Below are 17312 nucleotides of genomic sequence, written 5' to 3'. Positions count from 1 at the left end.
TAGGACAATGGGAGTTTGAAACACAAGGGCATGTGCTAAATCATATTGCACAATGGACCAGCTAGAATGCAAAGGTATAAGTATTGAGTGGTCTGTGTGTGTGGCAATGTCAGTCAGAGGATTGTTGTCTTGCGTTAGCTGTGTAGAGGATGGTAATAGAGTAATCTAGGGAAATTAAGATGGTGGTTGAGGAATATCATAACCTTGTCTGAAGGGGTGGGTTTTCAGTGAACGCTTGAAGGTTTGAAGACTAGAGGAAAGTCTTACTGTGCAAAAAGTTACAGACAGATAGGGTATAAGCTTACTGTGGAGTGTGTGTCCTGTAGGTTCCAGGTGGAAGAGAAGTCCCATCTTCCAAGTGTGTATGTGTTGGGGTCAAAAGAGACTGTGTATATCTGTTTCAGTGGCTTATAAACATTTACCTAAAATGCCTTGCTTCAGGTGGGGCTTGTTGACCTCCCACAACTGGACAACAGCAATGAGGACTCACTGCTCTGCTTCTTAGCTATGACTTCCTGTCTTGTGAGCACATGTTTTTCCTTTGTTTGAACCTTACTTATTGTGGAGCTACATATGAGAGACAATTTCTTTGGTTGAAATGCTCTGGCTTTCAGCCAATTCATATAACCTGCGCATAAATTCGGCGCATGTAAACAGCAGTGGAATGCTAGCGGCCATTATGCATGGCTCAAGCTCCGCCCACCGCAACTGCATCAGTGGCGATATAGGAGCTCCTTCACACAAATTTACTGATGCCTATAAATGTATGGGAGTTAATATGTAGTAGGAAGAGAGCAATGTAAGTTTACAAACAAATTATAGTACTAATGTACCATTTTTTTAAAAAAGAATGACATGTAGAAAATTTTGGTCAAAGTTACATATCCACACCAAAATGAATTCTTGGATATTATTATTAGCAATAATCTTATATATTGAAGTTACAAGAGATCCACACCAAATGAGAGCCTAAGTTGCTAAATTCCGGTATATGTCCCTTCTTTGTATCTTTATTTGTTGCTATGTTTTCAATGTTAAAATTTTGGAGAATCTCTTGATTAATTACACAAGGGGTGCTCCACCAGAACCATGACCTTATATTGCAAACAAAAAATAGAAATGAAGGAAATGGTATTTGGAGCCCCTCATAAATAAACCAGTATATGAACTTAAAATCATGTCCATGATTACAGCATAAAAAAATAGTAAACTTTATTATTATTAACAATAATTGTAACTTATTTGGTATAACATAAGAGCAAAAGAGAAGACACAGAACTGGTATAGCCAAGTGCAATAAATCTTCATTGTTTGTCACTTGTCAAAATTCGTTAGAGCCCCTATAGAATGATAAAACTTAACCTTTATTCATATAAATAAAATGAATAAAAACAGTGAAATATGAAGTGAATAAATGTGATTAGTGTGATAAGTAAAATAAAAACTGAAATTAAAAAAAGACTGTGGGCTAGATTTACTAAATGGCAGTTTGCTCAAACCGTCGCTTTGTGGCTATTTTTCAGACGGTTTTGAAACCGCCGGATTTAATAAAGCCCAAACCACCGCTAAAACGGCCAGAATTGTCATTTTTCAAAACCAACACTTTGCAACTCGCCATCTCGATTTTAATAATGATGAATATACAAACAGTCTGATTTACTAAGCTGGGGTTTGCAAAACCGCTACAAAAACAGCCATCCAAATGGCAAAAGTAAAAGTGGTGGTTGTGAATGGCGAGATTGATGAAACAGAAAACTGTTTCCGCTATTGTGCCATTCAGAATATAAGAGAAGGCACCACTGAGATTAAAATTATTTGGGAAATCATTATTTATTGATTAAGGGCCAAAATGAAATTAATATTAAATTATGAGGGATTTTTTTAAAATATTTGTTTAAGGGGACACTATTATAGCATTATATTATGGGGGAAATATGAATATAAAATATTATTAACTGATTGTTAATGTGGATATAATTATTTATGTTGCACAATTTGTCTTCACATAGTGGTTAAATAATATAATAATTAATGTTGTCCTCTTAATATAATGACATTTTTTCCCCCTCATAATTTAATACTAAATTCATTTTGCCCCTTAATCAATAAATAATGATTGCCAAAATAATTTAAATGTCAATGGTGCTTTCTCGTATGTTCTGAATGGCAAAATAGTTAAAACAGCATGTTTAAACCATCAAGTCATTCAGAATAAGGTATTAAAACTGTCCTGTCCTGTCTTTTGGATGGCGGTTTTGATAGCTTTTTCAATCCGCCGTACATCGCCAGTCAATTTAAACTGAAATCTCAAACCGTCCTATAGTAAATGTGGCGGTTTCAACCACTAAGTCAGTGGCGATGGGTGGCGGTTTCAAACCGCCACCAAACTCGATTCTCAGAAAATCTAGCCCTGTGTTTTGTTCCTTCTTATCCCATGCTCATAGCACTTATAGTGAATTAATCTGAAAAAGTTAATATCAATTGCAAAATAAGAAGTCAAAAATAGCATTCCCGTATTGAAAGTCTGTTAGAATAAAAAGTTGAACCATATATGGTAGTAGGGTTATCAGTTGATATTCAGGATATAGATCCTATCAGGGATGAGCGGGGCTCGGATTATCACAATCCGAACAGCCCCGTACAGTGTGGATCCGAGCCCGATCCGAGCACTGTTCGGGTAATCCTGCCGATGGCCACAATGAAAACGAGGCTTTGATGTCCTAATCCCGCCGTCGGATCTCGCGATACTCGGATTCTTTAAATTCCCCGCTTGCCGCCACCATCTTCACTCGGGCATTGATCAGTGAAGCGGGAGGGTGTGTTTTGTTAGTGGTATCCTCTGTCCTGGTCATTCCTGTGGTTCTGTCCTGGTTAGTGCAGTGGTGCTGTGTCCTGTGCTCTGTCCTGCTGAGTCCAGTGGTGCTTTGTCCTGTGCTCTGTCCTGCTGAGTCCAGTGGTGCTTTGTCCTGTGCTCTGTCCTGCTGAGTCCAGTGGTGCTTTGTCCTGTGCTCTGTCCTGCTGAGTCCAGTGGTGCTGTGTCCTGTGCTCTGTCCTGCTAAGTCCATTGGTACTGCTATCTATCAACGTTCACTGTTCCTGCAGTCTAAAAAAATTGGTACTGCAATCTAACTACGTTCACTGTTCCTGCAGTCTCAAAAAATTGGTACTGCAATCTAACTACGTTCACTGTTCCTGCTGTCTCAAAAAATTGGTACTGCAATCTAACTACGTTCACTGTTCCTGCAGTCTCAAAAAATTGGTACTGCAATCTAACTACGTTCACTGTTCCTGCATTCTAAAAAAATTGGTACTGCAATCTAACTAAGTTCAATGCTCCTGCAGTCTAAAAAAATTGGTACTGCAATCTAACTACGTTCACTGTTCCTGCAGTCTAAAAAAATTGGTACTGCAATCTAACTACGTTCACTGTTCCTGCAGTCTAAAAAAATTGGTACTGCAATCTAACTACGTTCACTGTTCCTGCAGTCTCAAAAAATTGGTACTGCAATCTAACTACGTTCACTGTTCCTGCAGTCTCAAAAAATTGGTACTGCAATCTAACTACGTTCACTGTTCCTGCAGTCTCCAAAAATTGGTACTGCAATCTAACTACGTTCACTGTTCCTGCAGTCTCAAAAAAATGGTACTGCAATCTAACTATGTTCACTGTTCCTGCAGTCTAAAAAAATATAATATAATATTAATATATATAATATATATATATAATATTAATAAAAAAATATAATGGAGCACAAAAATTTGGAGGAAAAAGTAGGGAAAGATCAAGAACCACTTCCTCCTAATGCTGAAGCTGCTGCCACTAGTCATGACATAAACGATGAAATGCCATCAACGTCGTCTGCCAAGGCCGATGCCCAATCTCCTAGTAGAGGGCATGTAAAACCCAAAAAGCCAAAATTCACTAAAATTAGCAAAAAAAGAAAATTAAAATCATCTGAGGAGAAACGTAAACTTGCCAATATGCCATTTACGACACGGAGTGGCAAAGAACGGCTTAGGCCCTGGCCCGTGTTCATGACTAGTGGTTCAGGTTCACTCAAGGATCTAAGCCCTCCTCCTCCCTCCCCTCTAAAAAATTTAAGATAGTTAAGCTGTCATCAACAACACAGCAAACAACTCTGCCTTCTAAAGAGATGGCATCACAAATCGCCAAGGCGAGTCCAAGGGTGTTGGTGGTTGCGAAGCCTGACCTTCCCATCACTGTACGGGAAGAGGTGGCTCCTTCCACCATTTGCAGCACGCCCTCTGCATATGCTGGAAGGATCACCCACAGTGCAGTTACAGATTTGGCTAATGAAGGTGTCAATGTTGTACAACAGGAGGAGGATATTGATGTAGCTGGCGCTGAGGAGGAACTTGACGAGGAGGATGCTGATGTGGTAATCTTAAATGAGGCACCAGGGGGGGAAACAGTTGTTGTCCATGGGATGAAAAAGCACATCGTCATGCCTGGCCAGAAGACCAAGAAATCCACCTCTTCGGTCTGGAATTATTTCTATCCCAATCCTGACAACAAATGTATTGCTATATGTACCTTATGTAAAGCTCAAATAAGCAGGGGTAAGGATCTTGGCCACCTAGGGACATCCTCCCTTATACGTCCCCTGAAGAACCTTCATAATTCAGTGTTTAGTTCAGGAACTGTGGCTAGGACCGTCAGCAGTTCAGGGACACCTAAATCCCTTGGTCCTGTAGTATCCACACCAGCAACACCCTCCTCGTCAATTTCCTCCTCGATCTCGATTGGAGATAGTCCTGCACGCCATGTCACCGGCATGACTGAGTCCTCTTCAATCCGGGATTCTTCTGGAGGATCCTGCAGCGCTACGCCTACTACTGACGCTACTGCTGTTGCTGCTGGTAGTCGGTCATCTTCCCAGAGGGGAAGTCGTAAGATCGCAACGTCTTTCACTAAACAATTGACCGTACAACAGTTGTTTGCCATGAGCACGAAGTACGACAGCAGTCATCCTATAGCAAAGCGGATAACTGCGTCCTTAACAGCTATGTTGGTGTTAGACGTGCGTCCGGTGTCCGCCATCAGTGGAGTGGGATTTAGACGGTTGATGGAGGTATTGTGTCCCCGGTACCAAATCCCGTCGAGATTCCACTTCACTAGGCAGGCGATACCCGGGATGTACAGAGAAGTACGAAAAAGTGTCCTCAGTGCTCTGAAAAATGCGGTTGTACCCACTGTCCACTTAACCACTGACATGTGGACAAGTGGTTCAGGGCAAACTAAGGACTATATGACTGTGACAGTCCACTAGGTAAATGAATTGCCTTCCGCAGCAAAAGCAGCAGCAGCATCAGTAGCAGCATCTCCAAAACGCCTGCTTGTTCCAAGGCAGGCAACATTGTGTATCACCGGTTTTAGTAAGAGGCACAACGCTGACAACCTCTTAGAGAAACTGAGGGAAATCATCTTGCAGTGGCTTACCCCACTTACACTCTCCTGGGGATTTGTGGTGTCGGACAACGCCAGTAACATTGTGCGGGCATTACATATGGGCAATTTCCAGCACATGCCATGTTTTGCCCACACAATAAATTTGGTGGTGCAGCATTAAATGAAAAGTGACAGGGGTGTGCAGGATATGCTTGCGGTGGCCTGCAAAATTGCGGGACACTTTCGCCATTCTGCCATTGCCTACCAAAGACTGGAGCACCATCAAAAAAGACTGAACCTGCCCTGCCATCACCTCAAACAAGAGGTTATGACGCGCTGGAACTCCACCCTCTATATGCTGCAGATGATGGAGGAGCAGCAAAAGGCCATTCAAGCCTACACAGCCACCTACGACATAGGCAAAGGAGTGGTGATGCGCCTGAGTAAAGCGCAGTGGAGACTGATTTCCGTGTTGTGCAAGGTTCTCCAGCTGTTTGAACTTGCCACAGGAGAAGTCAGTTCCGACACTGCCAGCTTGAGTCAGGTGATTCCCCTGATCAGGCTGTTGCAGAAGCAGCTGGAGAAAGTGAGGGAGGAGCTGGTAAACCATTGCGATTCCACAAAGCATGTAGCTCTTGTGGATGAAGCCCTTCGTACGCTTTGCTAGGGTCCGAGGGTGGTCACTCTTTTAAAGTCAGAGGAATACATTCTGGCCACTGTGCTCGATCCTCGGTTTAAAGCGTATGTTGTGTCTCTGTTTCCGGCGGACACAAGTCTACAGCGGTGCAAAGACCTGCTGGTCAGGAGATTGTCATCTGAAGAGGACCGTGACATGCCAACAGCTCCTCCTTCATTTTCTTCCACACCTGTGGCTGCGAGGAAACAGCTGAGATTTCATAAACGACCCGCTGGCGGGGATGCAGAGAACATCTGGTCCGGACTGAAGGACCTGCCAACCATTGCAGACATGTCTACTGTCGCTGCATTGGATGCTGTCACCATTGAAAAAATGGTGGAGGATTACTTTCCTGACACCATCCAAGTAGACATGTCAGAAAGTTCTTACTTTTACTGGCAGGAAAAAAAGGCAGTTTGGAAGCCCCTGTACAAACTGGCTCTATTTTACCTAAGTTGTCCCCCCTCCAGTGTGTACTCCGAAAGAGTTTTTAGTGCAGCGGGGAACCTGGTCAGTGAGCGGCGATGGAGGTTGCTTCCGCAAAATGTTGAGAAGATGATGTTCATAAAAATGAATTATCATTTCTTCAATCAAGACCAGTAATGGCCTCCAGAGACTACAGAGGGACCGGTGATTGTGGAGTCCAGCGGGGACGAATTGATAATGTGTGAGGATGAGGAAGTACACACTGAAGGAGTCTAGGAATCAGAGGATGAGGATGAGGATGAGGACGACATCTTGCACAAGTGGGCGGCACAAAGACGTGGCCCATCTAGGAGTGGCACTGCAGTGGCAGACAGGATGGCAGTTTCAAAAGCTAGGCCCCAAAGAGCACATAATGCCAAAAAAAGAGGTGCAAGATGGAATTGTCCTTGGGCTCTCCCACCCACCCTTATGTTGGTGAAATAGGACATGCGCACTTTAACAAACCAATCATTTCAGCGACAGGGCCTACAAAACTGTGGCTGAAATGATTGGTTCATTTGGACCCCCACAAAACGAGCTGGCAAAGAAAAAAAAGAGGTGCAATATGGAATTGTCCTTGGGCCCTCCCACCCACCCTTTAGTTTTTGGAAAAAAGCCATGCACACTTTAACAAACCAATCATTTCAGCGACAGGGCCTACCAAACTACTGTGGCTGAAATGATTGGTTTGTTTGGGCCCCACACAAAAAAAGCTATTCATCTCTCCCTGTACAAACTAAACTGGCTCTACTGAGGCAAGATGTCGTCCTCATCCTCATCCTCTGATTCCTCGCCCTCTTCAGTGTGTACTTCCTCATCCTTACACATTATCAATTCGGCCCCGCTGGACTCCACAATCACCGGTCCCTTTGTAGTCTCTGGAGGCCATTGCTGGTCTTGATTTAAGAATTGATAATTCATTTTTATTAACATCATCTTCTCAACATTTTGCGGAAGCAACCTCCTTCGCCGCTCACTGACCAGGTTCCCCGCTGCACTAAAAACTCTTTCGGAGTACACACTGGAGGGGGGACAACTCAGGTAAAATAGAGCCAGTTTGTACAGGGGCTTCCAAACTGCCTTTTTTTCCTGCCAGTAAAAGTAAGGACGCTTTAAACCGAGGATCGAGCACGGTGGCCAGAATGTATTCCTCTGACTTTAAAAAAGTGACTACCCTCGGATCCTGGCAAAGTGTACGAAGGGCTTCATCCACAAGAGCTACATGCTTTGTGGAATCACAATGGTTTACCAGCTCCTCCCTCACTTTCTCCAGCTGCTTCTGCAACAGCCTGATCAGGGGAATCATCTGACTCAAGCTGGCAGTGTCGGAACTGACTTCTCGTGTGGCAAGTTCAAACGGCTGGAGAACCTTGCACAACACGGAAATCAGACTCCACTGCGCTTGACTCAGCCGCATCCCCACTCCTTTGCCTATGTCATAGGTGGCTGTGTAGGCTTGAATGGCCTTTTGCTGCTCCTCCATCCTCTGCAGCATATAGAGGGTGGAGTTCCAGCGCGTCACAACCTCTTGTTTGAGGTGATGGCAGTGGCAGGTTAAGGCTTTTCTGATGTTGCTAGAGTCTGCGGTAGGCAGTGGCAGAATGCCAAAAGTGTCCAGAAATTTTGCGGACCACCGCAAACATATACTGCACACCCCTGTCACTTTTCATTTAATGCTGCACCACCAAATTTATTGTGTGGGCAAAACATGGCACGTGCTGGAAATTGCCCATATGTAATGCCCGCACAATGTTACTGGCGTTGTCCGACACCACAAATCCCCAGGAGAGTGTAAGTGGGGTAAGCCACTGCGAAATGATTTCCCTCAGTTTCTCTAAGAGGCGTTTCGGAGATGCTGCTACTGATGCAGCTGCTGCTGTTGCTGCGGAAGAGAATGCATCTACCCAGTGGGCTGTCACAGTAATATAGTCCTTAATTTGTCCTGAACCACTTGTCCACATGTCAGTGGTTAAGTGGACAGTGGGTACAACCGCATTTTTCAGAGCACTGAGGACACTTTTTCGTACTTCTCTGTACATCCCGTGTATCGCCTGCCTAGTGAAGTGGAATCTCGACGGGATTTGGTACCGGGGACACAATACCTCCATCAACCGTCTAAATCCCACTCCACTGATGGCGGACACCGGACGCACATCTAACACCAACATAGCTGTTAAGGACGCAGTTATCCGCTTTGCTATAGGATGACTGCTGTCGTACTTCGTGCTCATGGCAAACAACTGTTGTACGGTCAATTGTTTAGTGAAAGACGTTGCGATCTTACGACTTCCCCTCTGGGAAGATGACCGACTACCAGCAGCAACAGCAGCAGCCGCAGTAGTAGTAGGCGTAGCGCTGCAGGATCCTCCGGATGAATCCCAGATTGAAGAGGACTCAGTCATACCGGTGACATGGCCTGCAGGACTATCTCCGATCCAGATCGAGGAGGAAATTGACGAGGAGGGTGTTGCTGGTGTGGATACAATGGTACCAAGGGATTTAGGTGTCCCTGGACTGCTGACGGTCCTAGCCACAGTTCCTGAACTAAACACTGAATTATAAAGGTTCTTCAGGTGACGTATAAGGTAGGATGTCCCTAGGTGGCCAAGATCCTTACCCCTGCTTATTGCAGCTTTACATAAGGTACATATGGCAATACAATTGTTGTCCGGATTGGAATAAAAATAGATCCAGACCGAAGAGGTGGATTTCTTGGTCTTCTGGCCAGGCATGACGATGGGCTTTTTCTTCCCATGGACAACAACTGTTTCCCCCTGGTGCCTCATTTAAAATAACCACATCAGCATCCTCCTCGTCAAGTTCCTCCTCAGCGCCAGCTACATCAATATCCTTCTCCTGGTGTACAACATTGACACCTTCATTATCCAAATCTGGATCTGCACTGTGGGTGGTCCTTCCAGCATATGCAGAGGGCGTGCTGCAAATGGTGGAAGGAGCCACCTCTTCTCGTACAGTGATGGGAAGGTCAGGCTTCGCAACCACCAACACCCTTGGACTCGCCTTGGGGATTTGTGATGCCATCTCTTTAGAAGGCAAAGTTGTTTGCTGTGTTGTTGCTGACAGCATAACTCTTTTAATTTTTTTGAGGGGGGGAGGAGGAGGGCTTAGTTCCCTGGGTGAAGCTGAACCACTAGTCCTGAACACGGGCCAGGGACTAAGCCGTTCCTTGCCACTCCGTGTCATAAATGACATATTGGCAAGTTTACGTTTCTCCTCAGATGATTTTAATTTCCTTTTTTTGCTAATTTTAGTGAACTTTGGGTTTTTGGATTTTACATGCCCTCTACTATCACATTGGGCATCGGCCTTGGCAGACGACGTTGATGCCATTTCATCGTCTAGGTCATGACTAGTGGCAGCAGCTTCAGCATTAGGAGCAAGTGGTTCCTGATCTTTTCCTACTTTATCCTTCAATTTTTTGTACTCCATTATATGCAGCACAAGAGAGCGTACCCCTAAACCACACACACTCGGCAAAGCCTTTAAAAATTATATACTGTACAGGAGAGTACCACCGGACTGGAGTTATACAGCAGTACCAATTTTTTTATTCTGCAGGAACAGTGAACGTAGTTTGAGATTGCAGTACCAATTGTTTTGTACTGCAGGAACAGTGAACGTAGTTATAGATTGCAGTACCAATTTTTTTGTACTGCAGGAACAGTGAACGTAGTTATAGACTGCAGTACCATTTTTTTTATACTGCAGTAACAGTGAACGTAGTTATAGATTGCAGTACCAATTTTTTTATACTGCAGGAACAGTGAACGTAGTTATAGATTGCAGTACCAATTTTTTTATACTGCAGGAAAAGTGAACGTAGTTATAGATTGCAGTACCATTTTTTTATACTGCAGGAACAGTGAATGTAGTTATAGATTGCAGTACCAATTTTTTTATACTGCAGGAACAGTGAACGTAGTTATAGATTGCAGTACCAATTTTTTTATACTGCAGGAACAGTAAACGTAGTTATAGATTGCAGTACCAATTTTTTTGTACTGCAGGAACAGTGAACGTAGTTATAGATTGCAGTACCAATTTTTTTATACTGCAGGAACAGTGAACGTAGTTATAGATTGCAGTAGCAATTTTTTTATACTGCAGGAACAGTGAACGTAGTTAATTATATTGCAGTACCACTGGACTTAGCAGGACAGAGCACAGGACACAGCACCAATGGACTAAGCAGGACAGAGCACAGGACACAGCACCACTGGACTCAGCAGGACAGAGCACAGGACACAGCACCACTGGACTCAGTAGTACAGAGCACAGGACACAGCACCACTGGACTCAGCAGGACAGAGCACAGGACACAGCACCACTGAACTCAGCAGGACAGAGCACAGGACACAGCACCACTGGACTGAGCAGGACACAGCACAGCACCACGAGAAAGAGCAGGACAGAGGACACCTAACACACCCTTTCTCTTCCCTGATCAATGCCCGAGTGAAGATGGCGGCGGCAAGCGGGGAATATAAAGAATCCGGATCTCGCGAGATCCGACGGTGGGATCCTGAAGTTCAGCCTCGTTTTCAGTTTTGCCATCGGCGGGAATACCCGAACAGTGCTTGGATCGGGCTCGGATCCGCACTGTTCGGGGGTGTTCGGATTGCCAGAATCCGAGTCCGCTCATCCCTATAACTAAGTGACTCAGGGATCAAAACATCGAAATTTTGGGTCCATGGCCAGGAAACTCCCCAGACCTTTATCTCATTGAGAACTTGTGGTCAATCCTCAAGAAGTGAGTGGACAAACAAAAACACACAAATTCTTACAAACTCCATGCATTGATTAGGCAAGAATGGGCGGCCATCAGTCAGTATGTGGCCCAGAAGTTGATTGACAGCATGCTAGGTCGATTTGCAGAGGTCTTCAAAAACAAAGTTTAACACTGCAAATATTGACTCTTTGCATAAATTTAATGCAATTGTCAATAAATGCCTTTGACACTTATGAAATGCTTGTTATTTTACTTCAGTATACCATAGCAACATCTGACAAAAAGTTCTAAAAACACTGAAGCACCAATACTTGTGTCATTCTCAAAACTTTTGCCCATGAATGGCCAATGCAATCCTTTCAACTATTAGCAGCAAACTAAACAAAGACATACAAGGTAGACCCAACAAATTCAAACCATAAATCAAAGGCCATTAAGGACCCGACTCATTATGGTCATTACATTCTAAGTGTAAGAGGCCAAGTCGAGATTTGGACAGTTCTGCGGGTGGATTACATGTAAATATTGTTCTCGAGGCTAAGCTCACCTGTAACAAAGGGATTTCTTTGTCAACCCCATCTAAAGTTATGATGGCTGTGTGCAAGTCTGAATTAACATAACACGGAATTCCATCAGTGGGGAGAAGCACGGGAGAAGGGTTTGTAAGAGGCAGTCAGTAGGTATATTATATAATCATGGAATTGGATGATTAAGCAATAGAGAAACGTACGTCGGGGTGACGTCACGCTGTGTGACGTCAGACCCGGAAGTAGGTGGAGCCGACCGCGTCGTCCTGCCGCTAACACAGATCCATAAACTGATATGCAGATTCTTCCATAAACATTTCATTAGCGCTATTAGACTCGCTATCCAGTACAGTAGATCTATGTAATAGCGTAAGGGAACATACTATTAGCGACTTAGCGCTCTGATGAGAAGACCGATGGTATAGAGACTATTACAATCTCTGTATGTGGGAAATATTTTAGGCAAATACTGCCATCTACAGCTCATACTATACACAATACTAATTGTTGAGGGCTGCATAGGCGACACGCTGTTGCTAGGCAGAATATGTCTAAGCTAGATTCCTCTATAAACACTCCATCAGCGGATTAATAAAATATCATATTATTAGCAACCTAGCGCCTTAATGAGGAGACCATTGGCATAGAGATTACTTATTAAATACGAGTTACCCAATTACTCTTAGAGACACTATTTATCAGCCTAAACAGGTGCACACAAATGATAATCAGCCATTAGACTTTTGGCTACTTTGTGATACATTAAATAGGGCTCGTGCTTTATGAATCTCTAATACTTGTTAAGATACATGATAATCTAATACAATCTCTATATGTGGGGAATATATTAGGCCAATACTGCCATGTATCAGTTATATTATATACAACACTAAATATTGAGAGTTATATAAGCGATACGCTGTCACTAGGCAGAATACGTTTAATCTCTGCCACTCTATTTTGACACTTATGGACTAATTTGTGCTGTATAGTCCCACAAAAGATTTTATATCAGTGACTTTCCTTTTGGAAATATTATAAACTCTGATCGGCTCCACCACTGGGTCAACTTATTATTTTTTAAACTCTATATTTCTCAACACTATAATCTCTTTTTTATATTTCGCTTTTTTATTTGTGTGGTATATCTGCATGTACCATTTTTAATGTATACCAATAAATAATATGTATTAATTTACTACCTATATGTACCTGGAGTGCTTATTTAGGTCATTATTCTTTTTCTCCTCCTTTGGATTGTAGTAAATGTTCACTATGTATACCTGTCTCTCCCAGCATTCATTGCTGGTTATTGATGTTACTCTCTGTTGTCACATCCTGTTGTTACTTGTTCCTGCCTTCTGATATGCTTCTGGTTACCTGCTGCTTGGGATCTGTCCATACCTCCTGCTTCCCTGCATTAGCTGTGTACCTGGTGGTTTCTGCAAATTCATATTACCTCCTGCTTCCTGCATCAGCTTTGCACCTGGTATTTACTACAAACTCATGATTACCTGCTATTTGTGCATTTCTGCAAATAAACATAGAGTGTTTTCACCATATTCGTGGCTCCTAGCTGTATTCCTGTATTTAACTGTGACACATTGATCACACAGAAAAAGGAGTAGCAGTGTTCTTGTCAGTCTGCAGTCTCCAGTCGAATTGTTCTTGTCACTCTCCAGTCTCAGTGCCATTGGTCACACAGAAACAAAAGGGGTAGCGGTGTTCTTGTCACTCTCCAGTCTCCAGTCACTTTGCTATGTGCCATCGATATGAATTCACATCAGTCCACAGAAGAACAGGAGCACCAAGCAGCTGCTGGCACCAGTCACAATGATAGTAATCCCTCTACGTCATCTGGTAAAGCTGTTCAAGTGCATAGTGTCAGGGCAACAAAATGGAAAAGAAAGCTTTTACCTTGGTAAAGAAAAAAACACCTGTAATCAAGGCAAAGTCAACGGCAGAAAAATATAAAATTGGCAACATGCCATTCTTCACACGCAGTGGCAAGGAAAGAATCAGGCTACCGCCTTTCTGTATCAGTGCTAGTTCTGCAACTCTCAGAGAGGCATCTTCTTGTAAGATCAGTCATGATGATGCAAGACCTTGTCATTCAGACTCGAAAAATGGTGCCCAAATACTTTTAAGTGTAAAAGCTGAGCTGGAAAAAACAGTAGGGCATTAGAAGAAACTGTATGTTCAGATTCAGAAATGACACAAATCCCTGAGGACAGTCTATCCACGATTGCTATGTGTAAGCCTGACCTTTCTGATACTGTACTCAAAATTTCTGCAGATGTATGCATGAGCAGCCCAAGTAAAGCCGGTGATACACAAATTGAGGATGCCACTTTGGAATTGCAACAGGATGAGGGGGATATTTGTGTAGCTGACAACGGCGCTAATGAGGATGTTGATGACGATGATGTTGTTTGTGTAAGTCCTGCACCAGTGGAAGCAGTTCTTGCACGTGATAAGAAAAAGGCCATTGTCATGCCTGGGCATAAGACCAAAAAATCCACCTCTTATGTGTGGAATTATTTTCACCCAAATCCTGACAACAGTTGTCTCGCCATTTGTAGAGTTTGTAAAGCCACAGTTAGCCTCATCCATGTTATGCCATTTGAAGAGAGTTCATGGGAAGCTTTTGGGAAAATCAGAAACTTATGCTTTAAAAATAACAACAAGCAGTCCAGCATCAGCTAGCCTGCTTCTCTCATCTAGATCCCTGCACCTGCAATGTACACCCACAACACCTTCATCAATATCCTCAATAGTGATTGCAGTTAGTCCTACATCCAAGTTGCTAAGGCTAGATGATTCCTCCACTATCCAGGATTACTCAGAAGAATTCTTGAGTGTTAGTTCCGATGCTGCTGCTGCTGAGGGTGGATCTTCATCCCAGAGCAGACTAAGAAAAAGACTACTATTAGTTTACAACAATTTACTGTTAAAGAATCCTGTCCAATATCCACTATTAATGCAGCTGGTTTTAGACAGATATTTGAGGTCTTGTGTCTCTGTTACCAAATTTTATTACAACATAATTTTACTAGATAATGTATTGCTCACCTCTACCAGAAGGTTTGTAAAAATGTAATTATAGGGCTACAAAATGCCATTCTCCCCACTGTACACTTAACCACAGATATGTGGACAAGCAGATCTGGGCAAACTAAATATTATATGACTGTGACAGCCCACTGGGTTGGTAATTCGCCTTCAGCAGCAGGAAAAGCAGCAGCATGTACCCGACTACATCACATTTTTCAGAGGCAGGCTACTCTGTGTATCACCAGCTTCACTAAGAGGCATACAGGTGACAATCTGTTAGAAAAACTAAGTGGTGTCATTGCTACATGGCTACATCCTACTTGGACTCTCCTTAGGATACGTCATTTCTGATAATGCCACCAATATTGTGAGAGCATTACAACAGGGTGAATTCCATCACATTCCCTGTTTTGCTCACAATCAACTTTGGTGGGGCAGAGCTTTTTGAAAAATGACAGGGTTGTGCAGGTGATGCTGTCTATGGGCCGAAAAATGTTGGGATATTTCTGCCATTCTGCAACAGCATGTAGGAGACTGCAGCAGCTACAAGAATAATTTAATTTGCCCTTTCACCAAGTGAAGCAAGAGATGGTAACAAGTTGGAATTCCACCTTGTATATGCTTCTGAGGATGGAGGAACTGCGCAAAGCCATCCACGCTTACACCACAAGCCATGACATTGGGAAAGGAGAGGGAATGTATTTTAGTCAAGCAAAGTGGAGAATACTTTCCATGTTGTGCAAGGTGCTGAAACCATTCAAAGTAGTCACCTGTGAAGTGAGTTCAGACACTGCTAGCTTGAGTCAAATGATTCCCTTAATTAGACTTTTGGAAAATCAGCTTGAGAAACTGAAGGAGGAGATGAAACAAAGCAATTGGCAAACCTCCCTATACACAAACAGGAGTTGCTGCAGGGCACTTCCCAAATCTCTCCCTTCAGACTGCACACAGGCCCTTAGTAGGTGTCTTAAGGTGCCATTATACCTCTCACACAGTTCCTTGGTTTGCGGGTGGTAAGGGGTGGTCCGGAGGGGTCTAATACCCCATTTATCTCAAAGGGACTAGACAGGATCCCCTTGTATTTTGTCCACTAATCCATTACATCCTCCTTTGGGTATCCTCTGCTGAAGATACCACCAAGGCCTGAGCTACATGCTCTGCATCTATGGATGACAGCGCTACAGCCTTAGGGTACCTAGTGGCAAAATCCATCATGTCAGGATACAGTTCTTCCCAGTGTATTGCTAATAGGCCCACAGTATCTATGGCTACCCGGGCAAAGGGCTCTGGGACGATGAGGATGGGTTGCAATGGAACTTTCCTAGGGCCTCTTCCTATACTTTAACATGTGTCACAAGAGGCTTTATAATGTTTGACTTCCTGGGAGACTCGGGGCCAGAAAAAGTTCATACGCACACGGGCCAGAGATTTGCGAGTACTAAAATGCCCTTTAGCAGGCATTTCAAGGGCCAGGGCTAGTAACTGCCCTATAGGGTCGGGGTACTACTCACTGTCTAACCAGCGTCCCTGCATCCTGATCTCCAGTGGGTAGGTGTAACACTTGTGTACTGTGCAGTGTAACACTTGTGTACTGTGCAGTAAATAAGTAATAAATATAAAGTACTTGCCTTACTCTAGATTAGCGCTGGCCGGCCGGTGGTGCGGAGTCTAACGAACCCCCTGGTGTTCACCAAGAACCGCCGCAAGGCGGGATGGGCTTTGTTGCGGAGGAACGCAGGTTGCGGTCCACTGGTCTGCCTCTAGAGGTAAGGATGTGGGAGATATAGCCATAGTCAGCAAGCCGGGGTCTGGTACACTGGAGTAGAGATTAGACATGGTCAGCAAGCCGAGGTCTGGTACACTTGGAGTAGAGATTAGACGTGGTCAGCAAGCCGGGGTCTGGTACACTTGGAGCAAAGAGGTAACGTGGTCAAACAAGCCTGGTCTGGTACACTGGAGCAGAGTCTGGAAGATCAGAAAGATTCACTGAGAAGCACAGGAAATCGATGAGTCAGGAACAGGAGGAAGTTGCTCTGACGCTGCCCAGGCGTCAGAGCAAAGTTCTTATAGAGCATCTTTGAATTCCCCGCCTGCCGTGTCATGTGACCGCCCGGCCGGGACCCGGAAGCAGCAGAGATCGCGGCGCTGGAAGGGGGACAGGTAAGTGTGTAACAGTGCCCCCCTCCAAAAAAGGTGGACTCCGAACACCTATACTGGCTTGGTGGGAAATTTCTTATGAAAAGCTTGCAGGAGTCGTGCAGCATGTAGGTCGCTAGCAGGAACCCATGAACGTTCTTCAGGACCGTACCCTTTCCAGTCCACCAGGAACTGCAGAACTCCTCTAGAGTGGTGGGAATCCAGAATTTGCTTGACTTCAAACTCGGGCTGTTCTTGAATTACCACAGGAGGTGGTGGTCTCTCTGTAGTGGA

Source organism: Mixophyes fleayi, chromosome 11, assembly GCF_038048845.1.
Source record: "Mixophyes fleayi isolate aMixFle1 chromosome 11, aMixFle1.hap1, whole genome shotgun sequence".
In the NCBI taxonomy this organism is placed as follows: Eukaryota; Metazoa; Chordata; class Amphibia; order Anura; family Limnodynastidae; genus Mixophyes; species Mixophyes fleayi.
This window is presented reverse-complemented; position numbering follows the sequence as displayed.